This window comes from Rhagoletis pomonella, unplaced genomic scaffold (assembly GCF_013731165.1).
Source record: "Rhagoletis pomonella isolate Grant_MI unplaced genomic scaffold, Rhpom_1.0 Rhpom_scaffold_00006, whole genome shotgun sequence".
In the NCBI taxonomy this organism is placed as follows: Eukaryota; Metazoa; Arthropoda; class Insecta; order Diptera; family Tephritidae; genus Rhagoletis; species Rhagoletis pomonella.
The window spans coordinates 36292904-36304380 of record NW_023458560.1 but is presented as its reverse complement, the minus strand read 5'-3'; positions in this window follow the sequence as shown (position 1 = coordinate 36304380).

The following is an 11477-nucleotide window of genomic DNA, read 5'->3' as shown; positions in this document are numbered from 1 at the left end:
TCCTAAACGCCTCAAAATCCAAACGCATTCTTCAAGTACGGGTAGATTTCCATCATCTATCTCATATGCAATTTGACAGCCAACTATTAGCCCGCTGTTCAGCTCTACTACAAGTGCGGTCACTATAATCGAGGGATTTCTTCCCTTATATCCCAAACATACTAAGAACATTCAGGTCGCTCGCACCAGTGTCGCATTTTTAGTCGCCAATATATTCTCAACTCTCCATATCGAAGGAATAAACGATTTATTTAAATCGTTTCATGAATCTAATCGTTGAAAACTTGCTCGTATAAATCGATTAAAAAACTATACTACTATGAAATGAACTCGAAATGGCGAGTACAATCCAGGAATATTAAAGGGAGGAAAACCCCTAAATTAATTACAATGGGTTCTTATTCTCGCAAATAAAATTTAAAAACAAAAGATGGCATTCTTTCCGCAAACGAGTGGAATATATCCTTCAATTTACAACGCAATTTGTAAAAGTTGATCATAATTACCGTCTCTAATCGAATTTCAGTAGTACTTAGTAGCGCTTTAGTTGATTTAATTTAGCATTCACCGAAAGAAAAAATAACGACAAACATTTCATAAATGATTAATTTCTCTTAAACGCAGATATTATTGGTTGGCCATCACTACTAGTTTAAATATCTTCGACTTTAAATTTTAGTTTGTGATCATAAGTATTATACCCCGTTTACATTATGCCAATAGCCCAATGAGCCAAGCCAGCGTTGGACTAGAATGACGACTGTTTACACTATTCCAGTTATCCAGAAGCCAGTGAAACGAAAACTATAGTAGTCATGAATTGAAGATAAACACAGTAAAAAAATAATAACAAAAATACATATTTTAGCATTGCAGAAGTTGTGAATGAGGTTGATAAGGAACACGATATGGCTTAATTTAGGACTTTTCGTGATTATTTCGGGACTATTTCGCGGGCATTTCGAGACTAGTTCAGGACTTGGCTTTTTATTCATTTCATTTTATTTTCATTTTTTATAAAACAAAATCAGTAAAATAAGATTCCAAAGATTGTTTTCGAAAATCGCGAACTAGTCTCGAAATAATCCCGAACTGATAATGAACTGGGCCCTAAATGGTCAGAAACTAGTCCTGAACTTGTCTCGAAATTGTCCTGAACTAACCACGTCCTTTAAGGCTTAAAATGTTGTTTCCCACTCATAATTATTATGAAAGGACTTATAACACAGTGTAACAGAATTTTTGGGGTGTACTTTTACGTTCTTTGTATAAAGATTTTGTCTGAGAATACCACTAGTGAAATAAGTGGGAAAAACGTTAAAATGCATATCCTAATAATAAAATATAAATAAATAATAAAATAATTTTCCACGAAATGTTGACCCTTTAGCGACCACTCAACTGCCATTTTATTCAAACTTTCCAAAAAAAAAGGGGTCAAAGCAACCCTTTCGTGAGAGAGCTAATGGGTTAGAATGTTGTACAAATTTGAAATCAAAAAATATTTAGGGAGTGCTCAAAGCGCTCAAAATTTTCCATGTGGGGAAAAAATAACCTTCAGTATAAGTACATATATTATTTTTGAAAATTTTTTTATTTAATTATCAAAGTGTTTCCATATGTGTAAGTATGTCCATTAGGGTGGTTCAAAAATGCATTCGAAAAAGTAAAGTCGTAATTTTAATGCCGCCACCCCCTAGGATCGTTCTATACCAAAAAAAAATATACCCCTATTTTCTTATTTTGAAATCAAAAAATATTTAGGGAGTGCTCAAAGCGCTCAAAATTTTCCATGTGGGGAAAAAATAACCTTTCATAGAAATGGTATAGAAATCTTCAAAATGAATATTTTTCGATAAAAAAAAAACTTTGTTTCTCTTCAGGAGATTCCCAATAATAATACCAATTTTTTCTTTGACCATTTTTTCATGGCAACTATATTTTATAGGTCCTCCAAACCCATAGAAAATGCAATGGGGGACCAATAAAAAATCTTTAGTTTTAAAAAAATTGTTAAAGAAAAACAATTAGATATTAATATTGGAAGTCTCCTGCGAGAGAACCAGCGTTTTCGGATCGAAAAATATTGATTATCAAGAATTTTATTTTAATACCATTTCTACCAAAAGTTTTTTTTCCCCCATATAAAATACATGGAAAACTTTGAGCGCTTTGAGCAGTCCAGGATTATATTTTTTGATTTCAAAATAAAAAAAATAGGTTTTTTTCGGTATACAATAACCCTAGGGGTCGGCGGCATTAAAATTACGACTTTACTGTTTTTGGATCACTCTAATGTACATACATATGTATATGAGGCACTGAAAGCACTGGCATACCAGTGGATTGGCTGCTACACTATAACAGTTGTATTCGCATGCTTCATGCATAATGTAAACGGGGCATTATTCCTTGAAATATTTTTTTCGAATGTAGTGTGTGCATAAGATTTCATTACTTTCAGCAACTAAATTTTACAAACATTTGCCTGTACTTAAACAACTCTTATAATAATAATTTTTAAATTTATTTACACACATCTTAAAGTATAAATATTTTTATTAACATTTTTTATTTAACTTTTCTCATTTTTCCTGCTATTGCCACAATCAACTCATCAGTCGCTTAAGCGCGTTTCCAGCTACCCAGCCTCACATGCGGATGGTGTCACGCCAAGTGGCAAAGATGCCACAATCACCGCCAAACCGCGTCGCCATGAACAGACACAAAGTCAACATGACTCTGTCGAAACGTCAACGGAATTTACACTCTCCAATGAGACACATCATTTGGATCCATCCAATACATCCGTCAATTCGCGTGAACCATTAATTAGTGGCAGTTATGCATCGACCAGTATAATGGGTTAAACATGACTAAGAGTAAGAATAAATAAGTAAAGAGCAGTGTAAGCTATCGAATCGAAGCATTTTATAAACGTATGTAGATGTGCGCGTAGAATGACAAAAAAATACGTACTTAACGAAAGTAACATATATATTGGAATAACACATTTGAGAATTTCAAGGAAAGAACGAAATTTACATAGTTACTACATGCCTATCCAATCATACAAACATACATATTTGCTACTATCATAAAGCACATTTGCATTATAACATAAATAGCACCGACTACATACATATCTACCTGCCTATAACTATTTATATGTACATATCACATTTCCCCGATACTCGTAAAATCCAATTAATGAGCACTAAACGAATTTCACCAATGACATTCTAACAGCTAAACTAACAAACTTACACACAAATGCACCATATTAGGATCCATACAAACTAAAAGGAAATGTTCAAACGTGGTGGGTTTAGTCAAAATGAAGCGGGTTTTGGTACTAAATAGTAATCAAACTTTTTACAGTGGGTTAAAATTTATACGTTTTGGTCAAAAATTCAATAAAATTACTTTTTGGTTTGACTGACTAGAGTGGTTTGTAAACTTGACCCATTTTCATACCACACACTCGTACTAACCTACATCATAGGCTTCCCATTCTTCGGACGTGCTCATGGCTTTAGCCCTAGTGAACAGTGTCCTATTAGATAGATTCACGTAACGAGGATAATTGCTTTGTCCACCAGGGTGGCTTTGTTTTCCCTCTGCGTCAAATAACCGAACATCCGGCTGCCAGAGAACTATTCATGGCTTTACCTTGGTAACCAACCCGTTCAGTTCCTCACGCTTGGTGGAGTCCCGGGAATGAATCTTCTTTATCTGAATCTTTCAGTATTTCGTATGTTTCTAAACTTGCTAACTTGGGGAGTTGTAAGATCTATTTCGTATTCAATATAACGATGGTCAGAGTAAGACGTTTCATTCGAAACTCTCCATCTCTTAACGTTGTTGGCAATTAGGTCAGAAGTCAGGGTTATATCCAAAACTTCTTCTCTGGTTTTTGTTATGAAGGTCGGCTCTGAGCCTACATTCATTATACTAAGTTTGTTTTCTAGCATAAATTGTCTAGTAATTACTCACCTCTATTTTTAGTGTCGGCGCTCCCCCCGCCACAACCTGTTGTGGGCGTTCACGTCACTGGAGATAACCAGCTGCTATTTCTAAGCAGAGGCTTTCGAGAAGCAAGAAAATATTGTTGCTGTGCTTTTGCAACAATCCGCTTAAAACCCTTCATCCCGAGAACGCAGATTTTATTGCCTTGTATTGATGGCTCTTGGATGAGGGCAACGTTGAGTCCACCGGCAGCCAGACGTACCACAAAATTCGGAGATGCGCGTCTGGTGAGAGTTTATTTGGATCAGCTTCATGTGAATCTGTCCGCCCAACCTCCAGCATCGTGACATCCGCGTCTGCCTCCTCGACCTCTTCACCCTCGGTGTCATCAGCGAAGAGGTCTTCTTCTTCGTATAATTGCGGCCCCAAACATTTTAGCCTCTCCGAACATTGTTGTTTGGTTGAACATTGGTTTTTTGGCGACCCTTTCGCCTGCCTGTTCAGCACATCATTGCCTCTTTGGGGCAGTGCCCGCCAGTTCTATTGACCTAACCTGTTCCTCCGTTAGCTGTGCTTTTGGAAGATCAACAATCCGAGACAGGACCCTAGTGGAGACTTTCCTATCGTAATAAGCCTGCTTCGAGGGGCGAACATGTTTCCGGGTTCTTCTATAACAGTGCTGGTTTAACCTTAAATCGTGTGGGTTGAAGTTGGGTTAGTTGCCCTATTCAGAGCTAATCCCGCAGCTCCAACCTGCCCTATCGCTTGCCCGAGGCTGTAACAGTAGTCGAAAGCACCCCGGTCGGTTTTTTTTTGGAGAACTGCTCTCCTTATTTAAATTCTTTTTAGAAATTTACTCATAATTTTCGGTCCCACTAGTGTCAGACAATGGAGCTCCGCCTACACAGAGGTCCGTGTACACGGTACGATTAGATAGAACCAGAGGTCGCCAGGTATACAGAGCACTCCGTTCGAGACTGTACTAGTTATTAATCTAGGTCTCCAGCCAGACTGAACATCAGCACGGGTCATCTAACTCCTGGTTCGAACCCAGAGCTTTTTTCAAGAGGTTAGCACGTCGCACTGATTTCTGATCTTAGCTGGACACCATTCTGACATCGAACAGAACCTAAAGTCCGCACCCTCGTGGATGATTTTCGCCTACCAAAGTTTGAAACTTCTATTCATACAGATTTTGTTAATGGGTCAAATATTTTTTATAAAAAAAATGATTGAAATTAAATACCAAAAAAAAAAAAATAATTGTTAAAGCTTGCTAATATGTGGTGCGCTTATAATTTTGACACGGTGTTGCTTACATTTTCTTTTGCTATTTTTAATTGTGGCTGAAGCTGCTTGCAGTTATTTATTATTAATTAAGAAAACACTGTATCAAAATAAAATAAGTTAAGTTCTGTGAAAAAAGTTCAATTCGGTTCGATGCTCATACCACAGCCGACAGGGCGTATGCGTAATATTTTAGCTTTTTTAATTGCTCTTCAATATGCAACCACGATTTAAATAAAAAAACAAAAACTATTGCACACCTTACCACCAACTCTATGCACATTTACATATACATGCATATCATTTGAGACGCCTGCGACCAACCACCCACCCACCCACCTACACGCATTTAAAATCATATCATATTGTCAGGATTAATCACTTGCACCGAAGCACCTCCTACATAACCAACGAAAAAAGCATAAGTAATCATGCATCCGTTAGCATAAATTGAACAACTACTCATATCAATGTTAAAAGTTGCCTTAGAACAAAATTTTTTTATATAATACAACAAAAAAGTGTCACTATAACTAAATAAATAAATGGAAATAAAATTTTGGAAGAATATTTATGCAAAAAGTTAATTTAATAATGTGTAATAACAAAGCTATAATACATTTTAAAATGAAATACGAAATATAATTATAAAAGTTAGCAGCAATGGAAGTTCGCAAATACTCAAAAGTAGCTTAGAAGGAAATATTTAGATAAATAAAACGTAATAATTTGTAGACATATTTGTTAGTATTAATTTAGTTATATGAAACCGATTAGAGAATAAACAACAATAAATGTGAAAAAAAACTGGAGTAAGATGCGAAGAGTGAGTGCTGCTTAGTTTTCATTAGGAATTGAAATATCAGAATTTCGTCTTTCGAAAGGCTATGATAAGTTGAAAGACAGTTGCCAGGATTGCCCTATTAAAGTGGAAATACGACTTACGGGTTTAATAATTTAAATGAATATATGACAATTTATACAAAAACTTTGGACTCTTACGTTTTTTTTTTTTTATCGGTTTGGGCCAAGACCAAAAAATTGCGCAAATTCCATTTCTCCTTTGGCAAAATGCACACTAAATCTTCGACTCTTGATTCTGTGTGCACGTGGACGCCCTAGGATCTTTTCACCAGAGCGCCGTCATGCATGCGTACAACATTTCCATCCAGCTCAATAGTTGCATACAGTTTTTTGAACATTCAATTCTTATATTTGAACGGTTTAGCCTTATGGAGCAATATTTGAATAAGAAAAATGCATTATAACTCTTACGCGATTGATAATTTTATACAAAACAAAGTAACAATACTTTCTGTTCAGATAGGCCGCTAATCGAGCAATTAGCCAATCTTTCTTGATTAATTGAACTCAATTTACCATACAATTAATTGAGTGATAATTGAATGAATTTTTCATGCAACCTTGCTGGATATATTTAGTTTTGACTTTGAGGAATTTTTATTGAACAAACCGCAATCAGCTGTTCGTTACTAGTCCACTTTTACAGCTGATATTCCATCAGGGATAAAAAGTCTAATTTTCAAATTGTACCCAATCTGCGGTACCTAAATGTACCTAAAAAATAAATATGTTTTTCTATGTGTATTAGGGATGTTGCGAATGTGGAATTTTAGACATCCGCGGATGCGAATTCGAATGCGGATGTCATGTATTTTTAAGAAATAATTTAGGTGGGTAAATTAGGTGACTTAGGTAAATAAAAAATGGAATGGTTAGTAATTTTTAATAATCTGCCTTATCTAAAGCTATTTAAGTCCTCTTTCATTTGATACCAAACTTGTTTAATTCGGATAAGCGATTTGTTTATTATCCGGAAAGTACTTTTATTTCGGAATAAAAATATTTGGCCAAGTTTAGCACGTAAAAAGAAAACTGTAATTTTCGGTCCCTTCAATATTCGCATTCGCAAAAGATCCGCATTGATTTTGGCGAATGCAAAAGCGAATGCGAATGTTAAAATTAATGCGGAAGCTCCGCGGTTGCGAATGCGAATGCGAATATTCGCAACAACCCTGATGTGTATATATTAAAGAAATTCAGAGGATAAACATTCCCTTAGATACCATACCAACTATAATAAGAATTTATGCGAGCAGTTCAAGACATAACTACATATGTTTTCGAAAAGGTGAATCACTTTCCTCCGAGTTCTTATACGTTTTAAAAGGAAATATTGTCGTATCTATCTGGCGTAATTAACTACAGTTACGTTACTTTGCCCACCATTTTGTATCATTTGTATGTCCCTTGACAAAGAAGGGAGGCTATTGGACAAGTTACCCGCACCAGAAAATGAGTTGAAATGTGCATAAAAATAAGAACTGATTTCCTGAAAAGTTATTTGACTACGTTCCAAATTCACCTAAAATGATGTGTTTGTACCGTATGTACTTTCAAACTAAATAAAGGTACGATTGTACCAACTTTTCCATCACTGTAGCTAATGGAACAGCTAACTGTGTGTCTCTAATCGAGCAATTGACTCAATTAAATTTTTGTCTGAACTTAATATAAAACTGATTGAGATTTTAGTTCAACTGAGCAATGTGATTTTCTAATAACTATTGTTTTGACTGATTTTGTTATATGTTCATATGAACATATATGAACATATAGCATTATCTTGTCACAATAGAGAGAAAATATAAACAAACAAAAATGGTACTTTATGGTCTTCTAGCTATAGAAATATGTAAAACCGGAATCTTTTCATTAGGTTCCTGAAAAATGGGCATATTTGCGACTTTAAGAAAAAAAAAACTTGATACAAATGATGGTATTTATAGCATTTTTAAGGCGTTTTTGAGGTAAAGTTCGCAGGAGAAGTATGAGTTAAAATAGTCCAACCGCGCCCATTATTACAAACATATGGACCAAATTTCTGAGTTTTATATTTATTGGTGCTCTTTTAATGTCATTTAAGGCATTTTTGAAGTTATGGACAAAACACCAGTGTACTATATATTCACCGGTGCGCTATTTATGGTATTTTTAAGGTAGTTTTGAGTTTAGGCTTGTAAGTCACGTCCATTTTTCGCTTAAGCCCTGCGCCAACTCTTTAAAATTTTTCCCAAAAAATGGGTCTGCACCACTGTGCGTTTGTTCAAAAGCACGTACTCTTCGTCATTCCTTTTTTCTTTTCATTATTCGTGGTCCAGAATATATGGTCACAGATCTTACAACGAATAGCAATGTACATATGTACATAGTTCTAAAGCCCTTGAAGCCTTCTCATCTTTGTTCAACATCGTCCATGTTCTACGTCATATGTATAAAAGACCGAGCACGGTGGGAGAAGTGCCAACAGTGACGTACCTACATACTTACATACATGTTTCAATCTGCGAAACTTCTTGCGTATTGCCGGAGGTACTTTTCACGCCCTCCACTGCCACATCAACCTCTTTCGCTTCCTTTTCTAAGCTGGAAAAAATTCCGCACGAAGTCCTGGTATTTAAAACCGACCGTCACGACTCGGATTGGCTAGAGGAATGGCGCAGAATGGTCTTTTCCAATTTGGATGGCGTTAAAGTTGTGCCCAGCATAAAGCTTAGTATGCAGTTCCAAAGGAATCGGTCCAAAAAAAATTTTGCATTATTTCGTTTGTGTAAATAGTCTCACTCTTGCCTCACGAAATAACGGACCGGGCATATATTTACATGTTACATACTTATGTATGTCTTTTGCTTTATTTTCACAAAAAACTTTAGAAAACCTTAGTAGAAAGAGTAGCATATTTCTTAAGAACTCCGTACTGCCTTAAAGAAATTTGACACTAGAAAATTTCATCAGCGTTTTTTTATATGGAGTTTATGCTTTTCTTGAGGTCCAATCACTTCATTTAGCGGTGAGCTTCGGTCTTTTGCGCAGTATCGTCAACAGAATTCTCAACAGAAGGCTTATTCTGCCCAAAAACTCGCTTTCTACAAAGCATACTACATACCTATGGGATGATACCGAGAACTCATGAAAAAGTGTCAAAAGCGTCTTCGGCTTGTAAAACCGTGTACAACGAAATAAAGCTTTATAACATTTCAACAATTTTTTCTTGATATCTGTAAAAGGCCTAATATTGCACATATGCGATGTTAATAAAAGAGTTGCTATACTCATAAATACTACATAAATATGTATGCCTTTTTGCATCTTACTCTAGTCATTGTGTACCGCGTATTATTATAGTAGTAAATGTTGTTTAGAATGAAGACAAAAAAAAAGGCAAGTTGCATACCTAACTGTTGTAGTTAAAAACAACACAAACAAATATGTATACTAAATAAAATAAAATAGCCCAAAAACGAATTAAAAGTATATCTACAAACATTCATACACGTTTACATACTATTGTAGCAAGCCGAGCAAGCACAAATGGTAAACTAGAAATAAATACAAATTATAACTAATGTATGAGAATAATTGTTATTTGCACCCAAAACAGGTAATAAATAAAATGAGAGTTTTAAAATAAAATAAAAAACTGCAGTTCTCTTTTGATAAGTACACAGTTTTTTTATGACTTTTATTTTTACATTTATTTGGTAGTTAATTCGTTTAACAGGAAAAAAATTTAACAAGTAATTTTTTAGCAAAAAAACGAAACATACTTCGATTCTCACATAAAAATTACCGTTAATTTCCAATGATCGTATTTGGACACTACCTCTCTGATAGAAAAAGAATTATCGAAATCGGTTGTCGAGGTTAAAAGTCATGCGGTAATAGACATACATAAAAGACTAGGATGCCCCTATCACAACAGTTTCAAAAGTTCATTTCAAATTCAGAAAAATTCTAGTCAGATTTCAATAATTTTCAACGTTTTGCTTTTATGTGGCAAGCACAATAATCCTACCGAGTTCGGTACAAATTGATCGAACGGTTACCGAAATACACATATGTGGTCATAAGTGGGCGGAGTCACGCCCATTTTCTAAAATTGTATTATAAGCGTATTTTTTGCTAAAGACTTATTGCAAACGTCAATTTTGATAAATTAGCTTCAGTATTTACAGATTTACCGAAGATTTCGTATTTCTCTAAATTACCGTTATATGGGATGTGGGCGTGGTTGTTGTCCGATTTTAAAAATTTTCCGCCGTTTGGTATGTTTTGTCAAGACCAGCAATTGTGCAACAGTGTGCACAAGTGCGCTCGGGTATAAAAAATACATACAGTGGTCAAAAAATTATAGCCGAATCAAAGAACGTAGATAACAAGAAGGGACAACTCGTTATAATTGTAGCGAATGTGAGTAACAGGGGCGTGTCTTCTCTTTTCATCCAATTAAAAAACATACTAGAGAAAAGAGAAGGCACATCCCTGTTAGTCATTTTCGCTACAATTATAACGAGTTGCCCCTTCTTGTTATCTACGTTCTTTGGCCGAATCACTTTTTGCCAAGTTTTAACGTATTATTTTTGTTGTTATTTAATTTTGGTTTTTTTTTTATTCTTTAACAAACCCGTGTAAATCCAAGTTTTCAACTTTGCGCAATATCACTCGATTGGTCAGATTTGTGCATTAATAATTACTAGTGTTCGCCCAGCGGTTGAAATTCAACCGATGAAATTAAGGATAGTTTATGTGAGTTGAATGAGCTGAAATAACATTAGTTGGAATGGGTCAAGTGGAGGAGAGTTTAGCTTAGTACTTGGCATAATATAACATACCATAAAATAAGATTAAATAACATAACATATGAAGCATAACACACCACAATACAACATCGCACACTCTTCAGTTGTATTTCATTTTTATCCCTATCACTTTCTCTTCTCTATCTAAATCTTATTTATTTTGGTTCACTTTATGCCAAATGATGTTGCCTTTGATGCCACATCAAGTGATATCATGTCATGTGGTGAAATTGGGTGTGGTGAGTTAAGGTATGGTGAGAAAGTTGAGCTGTGGTGAATTAAGGTGTGGTGGATTTAGGTGTGGTGAGTTAAGATGTAGTGAGAAAGTTGAGGTGTGGTGAATTAAGGTGTGGGGGGTTAAGGTGTGGTGAGGTGAGGTGTGGGGAATTAAGGTGTGGGGAGTTAAGGTGTGGTGAATTAATGTGTGGTGAGCTCAGGTGGAGTAAGTTTTTAAGCGGATGTAAGATGAGTTGAGGTGAGTTAAGTTAAGTTAAGGGGGTATGATCTTTATCACTATCTTCATCTTCATCTTCATCTTCATCTTCATCTTCATCTTCATCT